Source organism: Hemicordylus capensis, chromosome 2 (genome assembly GCF_027244095.1).
Source record: "Hemicordylus capensis ecotype Gifberg chromosome 2, rHemCap1.1.pri, whole genome shotgun sequence".
Classification (NCBI taxonomy): Eukaryota; Metazoa; Chordata; class Lepidosauria; order Squamata; family Cordylidae; genus Hemicordylus; species Hemicordylus capensis.
Genome location: NC_069658.1, coordinates 38,518,908 through 38,535,654, shown reverse-complemented (window position 1 = coordinate 38,535,654; position 16,747 = coordinate 38,518,908). Strand labels below are relative to the sequence as shown.

The 16,747-nt window shown below is 42.7% G+C and overlaps 1 protein-coding gene across 19 annotated transcripts in view; it reads left to right on the top strand.

Annotated features, from left to right (window-relative positions):
* Positions 1 to 16,747, top strand: part of PDE4D (phosphodiesterase 4D) — a 990,732-nt gene that overhangs the window by 691,948 nt on the left and 282,037 nt on the right. Inside the window, exon 2 of one of the 19 annotated variants that reach the window (XM_053289935.1) lies at positions 230 to 269. The exons of the other annotated variants lie outside the window; for them this stretch is intronic. The gene's annotated coding sequence lies outside the window, so the exon portion shown is untranslated. The remainder of the gene's footprint in view (positions 1 to 229; positions 270 to 16,747) is intronic. 19 annotated transcript variants of the gene reach the window in all.

Sequence of the window (16,747 nt, the reverse complement as noted above, 5' to 3'; positions counted from 1 at the left end):
GGTGGGGGGTGAGTGTGCCTTCCTTTCATAGAAGAATAATGTAGGATGCAACACTAAGTTTCCAGCTGTAGTTGATTTAGATTTTTTTAAATGTATGCAATGGTTTAAAATGTATGCAATGGTTTAATAGTGATATCATTTCAGAGCAATGATTGCTCTTACACATTGTGTAAGAAATATTCTTGGTAGTAATGTATTTAGCTAATAATGCATTTCTTTTTCTTTGCAGGTAAGTTCAGAAACATTTATTTCATATGGGCATAAGACAGGTAGGATTGTATATTTTTCTCCATTTTCTGCTTGACTTTGATATCTGCACATTTTAAGCTCATAACAGGAATGAGTATATTTTAATGCACTAGTAGATGCACTGTTGGACAAGCATGCCAGAGACCAGCTTTTTGTGGGGGGCTTGGCCACAGGTTATCTTATTCATATAGTAGCTTCTTTCCTATGACACCTTTCCAATCCATTCGTCCCCCTTTAACATATAGTCCTGATCATCAGGTGACTCTTTAAGATCATGTGGAAAATTTCCTCATCAGTGCTGGATGTTCTTGTGGAACATTGCTGGTGTGGAAAATTCGTGGCATCCAGGAATTCATATGATGCTGAGCCAGGAAAGTCATCACAATGGAAAGTCATCACAGGGAGTTGACACTGATTACCACTTGAATAAGGTTATATGTAACTGACACACAATTGCTCCAAAGCCTGAGGCAATTAGATAAAAGTTGGGTTTCCATGGGAATATCTTCCAGTTTCTGTTATGTATTTTTATAACCTGAAAAAGTAGATACACAATGGCATTGTTTCTACCTAGATTGTATGGATGTCACAGCCTCTGTTGTTTCCAGGATGATAATCTACTAATTTACAGACAAGTTGGGGAACCAGAACAGGCTTGGCTCAGCAAGATGTATGTGCCTTGCAGAGAGATGAATAAACAAATGAGTATTATTGATTTGTCCTCTCTGCACATGATCATGGAAGTTTGGATCATCAGTGGTCAGTTAAAATTTTCTTTAATGGATTGTATCCAAATAAAGTAAATCCTGACTCAGCACAATTGTAATCAATGGGACTTCTGTTTGTCATGAGTAACTTGTCTCATGGATTTCAGTGTTGCTTAGTCAGGATTCTTCACTTTCTTTGGATACAACCTATTGATTTTTAGCTGCTGTATTTCTGTGCAGACTCTACTGTTTTTATTTTTGAGGTTTTATCGGTATGTGTGTATGTGTATGTGTCCGTGCTTTATTCTGTATTACCATTGTATTTATTACATCAGTAAGCCATCTTGAGGGCATTCACACCAAAAGGCCAAGTATAAATCCTATACGTCAAAGGCACTTTTTAATGTCTTAATTGTAAATAGTCTTCATATTTTATTTTGTGTTAATTGTATTTTTATTGTAAACCACCCAGAGATGTAAGTTTTGGGTGGTACAGAAATTTGGTAAATAAGTAAACAAACAAAATGTGTAAACGGTTACAGCCCAGAATTGAACTTCCGTTTACCACTGTTGGATACAGAGTTCTGAACAAGTGAATTTCTAGTTTCATTTAGCTGGGAAATGCTTACTTTTAAAAAAAGAATTGCTGTTTTGGCAGCTAAGACCAGGTACACCAGGTGAGCCATTATTGCAAAATATGATATGGTATTGTAGGTGCATTGTTCTGGCATTGCACACATACATGCTTAGATCACAGTGTCATGAAATAAATGCATTAGATTAAAAAAGGAGAGATAATTTTGTTTAAGACTCAAATAAACTTGTATTGCTGTAAACCTGTTGCAGCTTGGTAACGCACCATTATCAAAGGTTGCAAAACCCAGATGCTAATTAACCCCTGGTGACTTAAAAATGGGTCTGGTGACTACCCCAGGGTTGCTGCAAAGGTCTCCATGGCTTCTGGACAAAAGATTTTACGTCCACTTCATATAACACTGATATCCATATCAAGACCTAGGGATCTGAGATTCATCTGCCTTAATATATATGAACAACAAATACATTGTCTACATATTATTAGACATTAGGCCGTGTTCCAAGGCATATGGGGTGATGGTGGCTGTGAGTGATGCTTAAGCTCCCCTGCAAGCTTGAAGCTCAAGATTCTGCCAGTTTGCCAGTTAGGATTCTGTTGTTATTTGTGAGCAGCTATGCTATATTTCAAGCATAACTTGCAAGACTTTAGTTTTATTTATTATTTATTTTATTTTATTCAATTTCTATACCGCCCTTCCAAAAATGGCTCAGGGCGGTTTACACAGAGAAATAATAAATAAATAAAGATAGGTCCCTGTCCCCAAAGGGCTCACAATCTAAAAAGAAACATAAGGTAGACACCAGCAACAGTCACTGGAAGTACTGTGCTGGGGTGGGTGGGAATCAAGATCCGTGGGAATGGCCTAAATCTCCTTTGTGATTTTGTAAAACTGTCAAGTGGGGTGTAATGAATTTTTTTCTTTAAAAAATCTTGTTATAACATTTAGCATTTATATAGTGTTTTACAGTGGGCCTGATCGGAAAGCTTCCAAATGAGCTTTTGGCTCAAAATGGGGGTGCAGGGCAAAAAAGGGAGCTGGAATTGGCCCCTGCCTTTTTGCCAATGCCACCTTATGGTGCAGCGGAGACATGCTTGATTAACAAGCAGAAGGTTGCCGGTTCGAATCCCCGCTGGTATGTTTCACGGGAGGAGGCAATGGTAACCCCCACCCCCACCCCCGTTTTCTACCAAAGACAACTACAGGGCTCTTTGGTCGCCAGGAGTTGACACCAACTCGATGGCACACTTTACCTTTTTCATGTCATTCCAAGGGGAAGTTGGGGGGAAACATTGTGGAGGATTGGAAGGAACACCACTGTGGATGGTGACTTCCATATCCCAATTTCATGCCCCTCCTAATGAAGAAATGCTGAAGTCCCCTCCCCATTTTCGCTGCTTTCAAATGGGTCAGTGAAATAGAGAAGCTATTTTAGCTCAGCTGTATTATAGAGACTGTGAAGCACTTTATATGCATTAGTTGCATCCTATACATTGATCATCTTTACAAAAACCCTGTACAATGGGCCAGCTTTATTATCCCCATATTGCAGATGGAGCTGAGTCAGACTAAAAGTGCCACTCTACGTGCCCGAGGCTAAATATTAAATTTGTGGCTGATGCGATAATTGAATTGGGGATTTCCTGGTTTACGGCTCAGAGTCTCACATTTTGTCAGATATGTCTCAATTAGTTCAATAGGATTTGCTTCCAAGTAAGCATGCATAGGACCATAGTCTTAGCCACTATGCTATTCCAGCTCTTTGTCTCTATTATTCATTAGGGAAGTTTTATAAATACAGCTTAGCAGAAACTGCTCTGCCTTATGAGAATGTATTTATTCACTTGAACCAGGACCAGATGCATGCAGTGTGTCACTGTATGAAACTTTTGTTGTTTTTAACACTAGAGGGCATAGAAGTGTATACTTCAGAGAGATCAAGTCTCTTTGTGAATGAATTCTCGAAGAACAGTTGAATTACTCTCTTACAGCAAAACGAGCAAAAAGTCTCGGGGCACTTTTAATGCATTTGCTATGGCTTGGACTTTCATAGGCAAGAGCCTGTTTCATGCATCTGATAATGTAGACAGTGAACATTCTGGATGTTATATGCACACATAGGGATGTCGGAGGGGAATTATGCAAGATTTAATCTTCTTAGCAATTGACTAATTAATATATGATGTTCCCTCTTTTGTGATACGTTACTTTATGATTTAATCTCAGCTTGCACATTTTCTCCCTTCCCCTTCCAACCAAGATCCATAGAACTACTGGGGAGGACCCATAACATGGTATGTGCTTTGCATGTACAGAGTCTCAGCTTCAATCCCTTACGTCTCCAGCCAAAAGGAAAGCAATATTGGCAAGTCCTCCTCCTGAGACCTCAGAGAGCTGCTGCCAGAACAGGCAGCACTGGGTGTTTACCAATCAGTGTGCAGTGTGCTGCGAGACACTGGCCTGACTTATGCATCGAGGGACGTGCCCTCCCTGGTACATTATGGGGCAAGTCAGCTCTAGGAAGTGAGAAACAGCTACAAATAAGAATAAAGTTTATATAAATGAGGGGAAAGGAAGTGAAAATTAAAAAATAATAAATTGCACAGTGGTGGCTGTGTTGGGGAGCAGTGTGCCCCCCTTTGAATGTAAGTGTGCCTTGGGATGAAAAAAGTTAGGAAACACTGGGTTAGATGAACCAGTGGTCTACTCTGCACCTGATAACTTTGTATACAGGGCTGGCCTTAGAGGTGGGCAAGCTGGGCGGTTGCTCAGGATGCTTACTTTAAAGGGGTGTCAAACTGAGCTTAATGACTCACTGTTTGTTGAGTATTCTGTGTACAGTGACCTGGGGTGGCGGGGGGGGGGGGGAGTGGCAACACTGCTAAGCCAACCATAAGGGGTGCCAAAGGCATTTCTTGCCCAGGGCATTTTTTATCCGAGGGCCAGTCCTGTTTTATTTAGTTTGTTTTATTTAGATTTATTTATTTATTTAAAAACAGCCAATAAACAACAACAAAGGGGGGGAAAGAAACACACATGACATCTCACGGTTATCTAATGCATCAATTAGGATTCCCCTTCCCCATCTCATTTCGTTCTAACCCAATGGCAGCTGAGTAACAAATCTCCGCAGCAATACAAACATCAAAATTAAAGATATAAAACTTGTGACCTTGTTTATAAAAAAAACCCCAAATCTTGGATGTGCCGTTAAACCATGAACCAAATTATAATGTATGAACGGTTCCCACGTTGAAACAAACTTGTCCTCTGATTTGTTCTTTATGTATGAAGTAATCTTAGCCATTGATGCAGATTCCCAAAGTTTGCACAAGGATAAAACACACATTTCTCTGTCCTGTCTGACGATCATGTCCAGTGGCGATCTGTCCATGGCCAATCGGCCTGGCGCCAGACTAGCCTTGGTCATTTGCGGGAAGGCTATACTCCTGCCTCCACCCCCCCCGGCCCCAGTCCTCCCGAGCCACCAGGGATTTCAGTTGTGTGAATTACCTTAGTATATTCATAGGAACATAGGAAACTGCCATATACTGAGTCAGACCATTGGTCTATCTAGCTCAGTATTGTCTTCGCAGACTGGCAGCGGCTTCTCCAAGGTTGCAGGCAGGAATCTCTCTCAGCCCTATCTTGGAGAAGCCAGGGAGGGAACTTGAAGCCTTCTGCTCTTCCCAGAGCGGCTTCATCCCCTGAGGGGAATATCTTGCAGTGCTCACACATCAAGTCTCCCATTCAGATGCAACCAGGGCAGACCCTGCTTAGCTATGGGGACAAGTCGTGCTTGCTACCACAAGACCAGCTCTCCTCTTCATTGTTGTAAGCTGCCCTGTTTAACTTGATAGATGCAATAGAAAATAAATAATGCATACCACTTGCTTTACAGATGGTATATATCACTGAATCAGTCCCAAGAACCCTTGTGTTGAAAGACAGGCTAAGCTCAATAGTGTGACAAGCAAAATACTTGAACAATTCTTTGGGTGTAGCTTTGATTCTTCTACAGAAATGCTAACTTTGTATCTGAAATCTCCTAAAGACAACTGAAAGCATTAAAGGAGATACTTACTGTCCTGTATGTTTCGCTTTTGGAGCAAGTCCACTTTGAAAATGTTATCCTGAAACCTGTCAAGGTGTCTGCTAATCATTTGCAGAAGCTCTTTAGTTTCGTCTGAACTAAAAATAGACTCCCTCTGTGATTTTTGAGATACTGCTTGTCCTTGGAAGATCTCCATCCGAAAACAGAACAGCTTTATCTTGATGGTAGCGGGTGGGGTGGGGTGGGGGCGTTCATTAACAGAATGCACAGATACCAACAGTTGTATGCTGTTTCTCCCCATTTGTAGGGGAACCTTTATGGCTGCTAATTTCAGATGGCTTGCTTCTGTGTATTAGCCCTTTTCTCTGGCACTGCCATCCTTTGTTCATTTGCTCTTTATGTCAGAATGTTACAGTCCTGTATTTTCTGTGTTGCCATCCTTTCTTTTTTCAGACATGATTTGTGGCAAATTTCTTGGTAATAAATAAAACACAGTTGTAGCACTGGTTTGATAAGTGTGAACAGGCAGCGTACTATTGAGGCTTTTCAACAAGGGTCTGATAAACCGAGCAGGGTCTCCTCAAGCAGTGAATGTTTGGAGTGCCATAGGGGCAGCAAGATGCCCCTTGCTGCCCCCCACCTCCCTCTTCCGCCTGCCACCATTGGAGCAGCTTTTTGTCAGGGGATCACTCAGCCACCCACCCCTCTGCAAAGAGCCACCCCAGAGAGTTTTCTGCTGCTGCTGCTGCCACCGCTGCATCCTCCTCCTAGCCTAGCTATCCACACCTTCCTACATCCTTTGCTGAGTTAGTAACACAAGGGAGGATGCAGAAGAAGAAATAGGGAAAGAGCAGTAGCTGGTAGGTAGTAAAAACTGGAGGTGCTATATTGGGCATCTGCTGTGCTCCATGGACAGTGTAGTCGAGTAAGCAGATGCTCTGTAGAACACCTCTTCTACTCTGCTGCCTTGTCATTATTTTCTTCTTCTGCATCCTCCTTTACATTATGGCAGCAGCATGTGGAGGAGGAGGTGGGTGGGTATGCACCAAGGCAGATAGTGTTGGCAAGAAGAGTCTCTGCTGCTGTGATGCCTCGTCATAGGTTTTGAGACAAGCTGGATAATCAGCTGCTGCCACCACTTGAATAAACTTTCCGCACTCACTCTGATCCCTCAAGCATCTCCGGGTAGCTGTGTCGTCTTGGCACAATCCTTCCATTTTTGGTTTGAAAATGATACCACCCAGGATAACAACCACAACGGATTTATTCTTGTTTGAAATACTGTAAATGCAACGCTTCTCTCTTGTATACTGAGCTACCTAAAACGCATCTTCCAATCAGTGGCAATTTTACACCAGTTAGCCTTAACTGTCACACACTCTCTCCCCCCACCTGCATATGGAATCTCCACTGCCCAATCATCATGCTGCTTTTGCTGCCTCTACTACATTCAGTAGTAGAGGCAGTATAACCTCCCATATAAATTAACACCGTACCATGCTAAAGACAACCACAGGGCTCTGAGGCCACCAAGAGTCAACACTGACTCTACGGCACACTTTACCTTTACTTTACAAACATAAATCCATACACATATTTTTCTAATTGAAATTCTAGAACAAGACAAACCCCTATTTTACCACAGCAGCTGCAAAGGAGGGTGTGGTTGTGGGTATTTGTATTTCAGTGTGCATCTAGAGTAGGAGTACCTTTTGGGAATGCAAACAAGCAAAAAAACAAAAAAAAAAGAGGAACATACATGCAGGAGACAGGCAGCATTTGACACCTTCCAGCAAGCTCATAAAAGTTCTAGGGCAGCTATTACTTTTCAGAGCTCTTGCCCATTTAATTTAAACTTTTCTGTTTGCAGGTCTTGCCTATTTTATTGCTTTCTGTTTATCAGAGCTGGGGGGAGGTTTAGTGATGCTAGCATCTTAATTACCGCTTTAATTGCCCACCTTTATTTTCCCAGTGTTAGTTGCTCTTCCTGGTAGGGAGATACTTTAATTACTTATTTCTTCTAATTATTTTTTACTTTTAATTTTTTAATAATGGAACAGAACTATTTTATTATAAAAAATGAAAAGAAAAATTAAATATTTCACAAGAAACTAACAGTTAAAAGTTAAGAGAAACTATATGAGGCAAATTCTTGTTAAATTTCACAGCCGCAGTGAACAGGAAACAATACAATGGGCTGGATGTGCAAGCAGGAAATTTTTAATGACTATTGGAAACTACTTTGTTTAATGGGACTTACATGTGAATAAGCATTATAGAAAGATCTTGGACCATGGGGAAAAGCAATGCTGCTTGTTATAGTTCTGTGTTAAGTGCTGTGTATAATATCAGTTATAATCTCTCTTCCAGCTAATTACAGAAAAGAAATTCTTCAGAAATTGAATATCAAAATGAGCATCTGTGACAAGCCCTTTATATAAAAAGTCAGTTGTGGAGTTCTTGTCATGGGGGCAATGTTGTCCAAAGAGTCCATAGATCAGTCATTCCAATGGCATGTCCATGTGTGGTTATAGTTGATTGACAGTGTGTATAATAGAGTTGCAGTCTGGGACTGGACTGGAGAGGTTCAGGTTCAACTCCCATTCAGCCATGAAGCTTATTGATGATCTCTAGCTAGTCACTATCTCTCAGCCTAGCCTACTTTACAGAGTTGCTGTGAGCATAAAATGGTATGATACCTGAGCTCCTTGAAGGAAGAACCAGATAAATATATAACTAATAATGCAAATCATTATTGCAAGTCCCTGCAAGTCATACAGTTTCCATACTAAATAGCACTGTTTACCTGGAAGAACACATAGCAAATCAAGAGAATCAGGGATCCACATGGTAGAAAGCAGGGATACCATTTTAGGGATGGCTGGGGCAAGCATTGCCCCCTTACACACATCTGCGTTACTGCAAATGCTTTCATTCTGAGGATGCCACCTGAATTAATTGGCAGTGTGTGTGCTTCAAGCAAAAAATTGATGCGGCCGGTGAGTCTGTCGATGCCCTGGTGGGAACATGGAATAGAGAACTCACCAGGGCAGTAGATATTATAGCTCCTAAGCGTCCCTCCAGGCCTGCTTCTAAGATGGCCCCCTGGTACATGGAGGAGTTGTGGGGGATGAAGCGGCTTGGTAGGCGACTGGAACGCAAGTGGAGGAGAACTCGGCTCAAATCTGACAGGATGCAGCATCGAACCCATTTGAAAACCTATGCAATGGCAGTGCGCACAGCAAAAAAGCGTTTTTGGTCGGCGCGCATTTCATCTGCGGGTTCACGTTCGGCAGAGTTGTCCCGGGTGGTGAGGAGTATAATCTCTGCTCCTTCTGCCTCAAATCAGCTCCCAGAGACACTCTGCTGTGACGCCTTTAGTGGGTTCTTTGCGAATAAAATCTCCTGTATTCGGGCCGACTTGGACTCCACTATTTCTGCAGGGTCCGTGAGGGAGGTATCCATCAATCCCTCTTGCAGTGTTAGATTGGATCAGTTTCAATCTGTGACTCCTGATGATGTGGACAAGCTGCTTGGAGCGGTACGGCCTACCACTTGTTCTCTGGATCCTTGCCCAACCTGGCTGCTTCGATCTAGTGGAGAGATTGTTGGAGATGGCCTAATTAATATCATAAATGCATCGCTAGGGGAGGGTAGGGTGCCTCCTTGTCTGAAGGAGGCAATAGTTAGACCTCTTCTTAAGAAGCCTACCCTGGATCCCTCAGCAATGGATAGTTATAGGCCAATCTCCAATCTCCCCTGGCTGGGCAAGGTAATCGAGAGGGTGGTGGCTAACTAGCTCCAGGCGGTTTTGGAGGAAACTGATTATCTAGACCCATTTCAAACTGGCTTTAGAGCTGGCTATGGGGTTGAGACAGCCTTGGTCGGCCTGATGGATGACCTTTACCGGGGAATTGACAGAGGGAGTGTGACCTTGTTGGTCCTCTTGGATCTCTCGGCGGCGTTCGATACCATCGACCATGGTATCCTTCTGGGTCGCCTGGAGGGGCTGGGAATAGGGGGCACTGCTTTGCAGTGGTTCCGTTCCTATCTCTCGGGTAGATCCCAGATGGTGGAGCTTGGTGACAGTTGCTCCTCAAAGCAGGAGCTATTATATGGAGTCCCTCAGGACTCCATTCTGTCACCAATGCTTTTTAATAGCTACATGAAACCGCTGGGTGAGGTCATCAGGAGATTTGGTGCTGGGTGTTATCAGTATGCTGATGACACTCAAATCTATTTCTCCTTTTCATCTTCAGGAAATGGCACTCACTCTTTAAATGCCTGCCTACAGGCAGTAATGGGCTGGATGAGGGATAACAAATTGAAGCTGAATCCAAGCAAGACAGAGGTGCTCATTGTGGGGGCTCAGAATCTGAGGAGTGAGTTAGATCTCCCTGTGCTGGATGGGGTCACACTCCCCCAGAAGGAGCAGGTGCACAGCTTGGGAGTACTCCTGGACCCAGGCCTCACCCTGGTTTCTCAGGTGGAGGCCATGGCCAGGAGTGCTTTCTATCAGCTTCGGCTGATTCGACAGTTGTGTCCATTCCTTGAGGAGGATGACCTCAAAACAGTGGTGCACCAGCTGGTAACCTCCCAGCTTGACTATTGCAATGCGCTCTACGTGGGGCTGCCTTTGTACGTAGTTCGGAAACTTCAATTAGTTCAGAATGCGGCAGCCAGATTGTTCTCTGGGGTAACCCGGAGAGACCATATTACACCTATTTTGAAACAATTGCACTGGCTGCCAATATGTTTCCGGGCAAAATACAAAGTGCTGGTGATTACCTTTAAAGCACTGAACAGCTTAGGCCCGAGTTACCTTAGAGAGCGCCGTCTTCTGCGTGATCCCCACCGCACATTAAGGTCATCTGAGGAGGTCCGCCTCCAGTTACCACCACCTCGTCTGGTGGCGACTCGTAGGCGGGCCTTCTCTATGGCTGCTCTGGGGCTGTGGAATGCGCTCCCTGCGGAAATCCGTAATTTGAATTCTCTGTTAGCCTTCAGGAGAGCCCTTAAAACGTATTTGTTTGGCCTGGCTTTCCAGGGTTTTTAAATTTTAACCCGATTTTGGGGTTTTTAATTACTGTAAACTGTTTAATCCTATTTTAAAATGTTTTTATATTGTTAATTGCTATATTGTTTTTAATTTGTTTTAGTTTATATTGTTTTAGTGGCTTGTTTTAATTGTAAACCTCCCTGAGCCATTTTGGAAGGGCGGTATATAAATCAAACAAACAAACAAACAAACAAACAAACAAACAAATAAATAATAAAAGCCCTGTCACCATTTGATAATACACTGTGTGCCTCTAATTCAGGCAAGCCTTGAATTATCCAGACAAAGGTAATGTCTGTGCACAACAGTGGGTCCATTAGTGCTTTTCTGACTAAGGGTATCAATATGAAATATCTTCAGAACTTTTCTGGGCTGACAGCAGTTTAGAAACCAGAGGGGTATATAGGTATATAGTAATCTCCATTAGGCCGAGATATGTGTGAAAATTGAATAAAAAGTATAAGGCCAAAAAGAAAACAAGAAAACTGGGCAATACAGGTGAAACTCGGAAAATTAGAATATCGTGCAAAAGTCCATTAATTTCAGTAATGCAAATTAAAAGGTGAAACTGATATATGAGACAGACGCATTACATGCAAAGCGAGATAAGTCAAGCCTTAATTTGTTATAATTGTGATGATCATGGCGTACAGCTCATGAAAACCCCAAATCCACAATCTCAGAAAATTAGAATATTACATGGAACCAAGAAGACAAGGATTGAAGAATAGAACAATATCGGACCTCTGAAAAGTATACAGTGTACTGTGCTTGATTGGCCAGCAAACTCGCCTGACCTGACCCCATAGAGAATCTATGGGGCATTGCCAAGAGAAGGATGAGAGACATGAGACCAAACAATGCAGAATTGCTGAAGGCCGCTAATGAAGCATCCTGGTCTTCCATAATACCTCATCAGTGCCACAGGCTGATAGCATCCATGCCACGCCGCATTGAGGCAGTAATTGCTGCAAAAGGGGCCCAAACCAAGTACTGAATACATATGCATGCTTATACTTTTCAGAGGTCCGATATTGTTCTATTCTTCAATCCTTGTCTTCTTGGTTCCATGTAATATTCTAATTTTCTGGGATTGTGGATTTGGGGTTTTCATGAGCTGTACGCCATGATCATCACAATTATAACAAATTAAGGCTTGACTTATCTCGCTTTGCATGTAATGCGTCTGTCTCATATATCAGTTTCACCTTTTAATTTGCATTACTGAAATTAATGGACTTTTGCACGATATTCTAATTTTCCGAGTTTCACCTGTATATATATATATAGACAAAAATAAGCACTTCCTCTACATCTTGTGGTGTAATAGCACTCTGGCTAACAAAGTATCTTCTTCAATTCACCTGCACTATTAAAGATTACTACTGCCAAACATTTACATAGTTCTTAGGCTATCATTCTGGGATTAGGAAGCATGAAAATTACATGCCTCCCATTGCTTCACATTAGATAATTTAAAAAAATTAAATTAAATATGAAGAAACATCTGAGGCAATGCTTTTAAATCAAATTAAAATATCTCTCCCCCCCTCCCCTGGGCCCTCAGGTTATATCTGAAGCTGCCTTATATGCAGTCAGACCATTAGTCAGTATTGTCTCCTGAGTGGCTACAGCTTTCCAAGGTTTCAGTCAGGGGTCCTCCTGGATCAGGCCCAAGGCTTATCTAGTTCAGCATCCTGTTTCACACAGTGGCCCACAGATTCGTTAGGGAAACCCACAGACATGAGCTGAGGGCATGCCCTCTCTCCTGCTGTTGCTCCCCTGCAACTGCAGAGGCATCCTGTATGTAGAGACATCTTACCTCTGAAGCTGGAGGTGGCCTTTAGCCCTCAGACTAGTAGTTATTGAAAGAGGTGCCCTCCATGAATTTTATTTAAGCCCTTCTTAAAGCCATCCAGGCTGTTGGCTGTCAACACATCTTGTGACAGATAATTCCATAGGTTAATTATGCGTTGTGTGAAAACATACTTCCTTTGTTGATCCTAAATTTCTTGGCAATCAATTTCATGGGATGACCCCTGGTTCTAGTGTTATGTGAGGGGGAGAAAAACCTATCTCTCTCCACTCTCTCCAAGCCATGCATGGTTTATAGACCTCTATCATGTCACCCCTCAGTCACCTTTTTTCTAAACTAAAAAGCCCCAGGTGTTATAGCCTTACCTTGTAAGGGATGTGCTCTAGGCCCCTGATCATCTTGGTTGCCCTCTTCTATACCTTCTCCAGTTCTATAATGTCCTTTTTAAGGTATGGTGACCATAACTGTGCACAGTACTCCAAACGTGGCTGTTCCATAGACTTTTGTAAGGGCATTATGAGATTAGCAATTTTATTTTCAGTCCCCTTCCTTCCTAATGATTCCAAGCGTAGAAATGTCCTTTTTCACAGCTGCCACACATTGAGGCGTGTCTCACGATCAGTGAGACCCGCCATAATGGGGTTAGCAGGGAGAGCGGGCTTAGCCTGCTCTCCCTGCAGACGATCATCCAGTCTGCCCTGGGTTGCCAGATCGGCCGCCCACATGACTGCTGGCTCTGTGTTATGGAGCTGGCGGGGGCTTGGGAGTTCAGGGGCCGTGCAGCATGCAGAGCATACTGGAGAGACCCCTGAGCTGGGGTCTCCTCATGAGTTGCTGCAGTGCAGAGCCGCACTGCAGCAACACACAGTCCAGAAACCCCGGTTAGTGGAGTGCCCAATGGTGGCTCCGCCCCTGAACAGAGGGTAGGGATAAATGGATAGTTTTCACAGTGGAGGTAAGAAAGAAGTGGGGTCCCCCAGGGATCTGTAGTGGGACCTATGCTTTTCATTGTAAAATCATGTAGAAATTGTGGTAAGTGGGGAGGTGGCCAAATTTGTAGATGACATTAAACTTTTCAGGGTAGTGAAATCCAAAAGGATGCAAGATGGTGAGGAGTTCCAAAAGATCTCTCCAAACTGGGTGAGTGGGTGACAGAATAGCAAATTCAGTGTAAGTTCAGTGTAAGCAAGTGTGAAATGATGAATATTGGGGCAAAACCCCCTAACTTCACTTGTACATTAATTGGGTCTGAACTGTCAGTGTCTGGCCAGAAGTGGGATCTTGGGGTCATGGTGGACGGCTCATTTAAAGTGTTATCTCCAGGCTCAAGAGGCAGGATGAATACCCATTGCAGGGCAGCAACAGCAGCAGAGACAGGATGCCTTCACCTCTTGCCTATGGGCTTCCCAGAGGCATCTGATGGGTCATAGAATGCTGGTTGAGGTCAGCCTTGGGCATGATCCAGCAGGGCTATTCTTTTGTTCTTACTTTTATCCTGCATTTCTATCCAGATATCCTCAAGGTGTAAAATCAGGCCTTCAAGAGAGCCATAGAGACCCATCTCTTCATCATTCTTTTTAATACCATTTAAGTGGTTTTAAAATTTTAAATGATTTTTTTTTAAAAAATTGTGAACTGCCCTGAGCCATTTTTGGATGGGTGTTACATAAATGAAATGAAATTAAATTGAATGGATGAATGGATGGATGAATGAATGGATGTATGAATGGATGAATAATCATCACAATGTTTAAAAAGTACAATAAGAAAAGACGAGAAACTGCAAAATAAAACAGCAATTCAAACACAGCAGAACCACACTGCTTCAACTACCATCACCCAAATGCTTGCCTGAAGAGCCTTGTCTTCACTGTCCCCCATACTATAGAGAGAAAGCCCCCCTGCCTTATGTTTCCACCCACCATACTGCCAACAGTGGGATGGTGCAATAATGGGGCTTAATTTATAAAGCAGAGTGCATAGGTGGCTTCATAGAACGAGGTGGCCCCAGGGTCATTTGGAGGTTTCCGGGGACATTTGGAAAACTGCCCTTGCTGAGCCCTGAGAGAGTTGTTCTGCTGCCCCTGCCCAAGGGCCATAGGCAGTAGTGGCTTATCCTAATGAGGCACTCCTGCCTCTAGTTCCAGCAGCCCCAGTTCTGCCTCTCTCCCATCCCACCCAGCCCTGGCCCCGACTTGTTAGAATGAGCTGCTACCAGCTATAGGAACTGATGTGGTCTCCATGTTAAGATCTTTGTGCCTGCATTGTATGTTTTTATATTTTCCAAACCAAACATACAAAATATTTCAGGAATAAAATTATCCGTGTGATGAAATGTAGCAAAAAAAAGATAATTGTGGGTCTGTTGGCCTCACCCATGCTTTTCATGTATTACTCATATAAGCTCACAGTTACATGAGATGTAATGGGCTCTTTCTGCAGTGCATTATGATTGGTCATTGTGTTTTGAGGAGAGTCATCTATCTCCTTGAGGGAACTTTTAGACTAAGGTTATAAAGTAGGCAGTTTCCCAGGAAGTCATAACCTCAGGCTTAAAATCCAAATAAAAATATTTATTATTGAATACAGAGCAGAGGCTTGGATGTGATAGAACATGCAGGGCATTCCCACATGACACAAAACACGCAAGGTGGACAGAAGTCTGGGCACTAATGCTTGACCTCGAGCATCCTGGCCATTTAAATGTGTGTGCTATACTGAAGAGTGGGGGAAGGAGGGAGGGTGGGGGTGCAAAGGAAGAGAGGGAGGGAGATCTGGGCTAAGAGGAAAGGCGGGTCAGTGAAAAGACCCAAAGAAGGAGTGGAGGAAAGAGAAAGAGAGACTTGAACGAGTTCAGGGATAGAAAGTGGATTGAGTCGAGCTGGAGGAAATGGGAGAAGTTGGAAGAGGGATCCAAGTGAGTTCTGGACCCCTTAACAATTGCACTAAATTAGGGCTGCCCAACTTCGGCCCTCCTACAGATGTTGTCCTCTAAATCCCATACAACCCAGAAAGAGCCAGCATGGTGTAGTGGTTAGAGTGCTGGACTAGGACCAGGGAGACCCGAGTTCAAATCCCCATTCAGCCATGATACTTTCTGGGTGACTCTGGGCCAGTCACTTCTCTCTCAGCCTAACCTACTTCACAGGGTTGTTGTGAGGAGAAACTTAAGTATGTAGTACACCATTCTGGGCTCCTTGGAGGAAGAACAGGATATAAAATGTTTAAAAAATTAAAAATAATAAATAATAATCCCTGGCTGTTGGCCACTATGGCTGGGGATGATGAGAACTGTAGTCCAGAAACAGCTGGGGGGCCTAGGTTGAGCAGGCCTGCACGAAATCAACATTATATTTGAGATCAATGCCCCAGTGTTAAGCATGATTACTTGGATTGCCCATGTATTTCAATGGGAATTCCTTCCAGGTATGATTCCAGGGGAAGGCTAAAATGCATTTTGCAATAATCCTAATTGTAATAAGCTTATTCATTTGACCTCATTCAGACTGCTAGTGCTAATTGGTTTAAGTACAAGTTGGTGTGAGATGGAAAACAGTCTCCTGCAACTGCTGTTGTATAAAAAATAACATTAACTTGGTTTAAGACTGTTAGTTAACATTGTTTAGACGAGCATATGAAATTAATTATGAAAACTAATACATATTTCAAACTGGTGTTGTGATAGCGGGAATAGTAATCTTATAGCCTCTGTAGTTTGAAGATAACATTTTTATATTGATTGTCATGTTTTATGATAATACACAAATCGATGAAATTAAAATTTTGATGCTTGGAGGTAGATAGTATCTCTAGAGAACAAAATAGTTTCTGTGCAATTAGAAACACTATTGTTTAGAGACTTTGTAGCAGAGAAATACTGAATAATAACTATCATTAGGCTTTATTACAAAAGCAACTTTTCTCCATTTGCAAAGTCCAGGTGCACAATTCTGCTCTGGGGGAAAGAGTTGTTTTAGGAAGCTCATTATTGTCAGTGGCTAACATGATGGCAATGCTTAATTTGTATTTTTAATTTCAGTTAGACTATTCTGAATATTTTTCTTCATCATGTCAGCCAATAGGAACATAGGAGGCTGCCGATTGGTCCATCTAGTTCATCAGTCCATTTAGCTCAGTTCTGTCTACACTGACTGGCACCAGTTCTTCAAGGTTCCATAATATGAGGGCAATAACAAGAGAAGTCCCACTCTTGCATACCCACCAATCAAGCCTCTGTTGGCAGTGGTGACTGCTGCTGTGGCTACG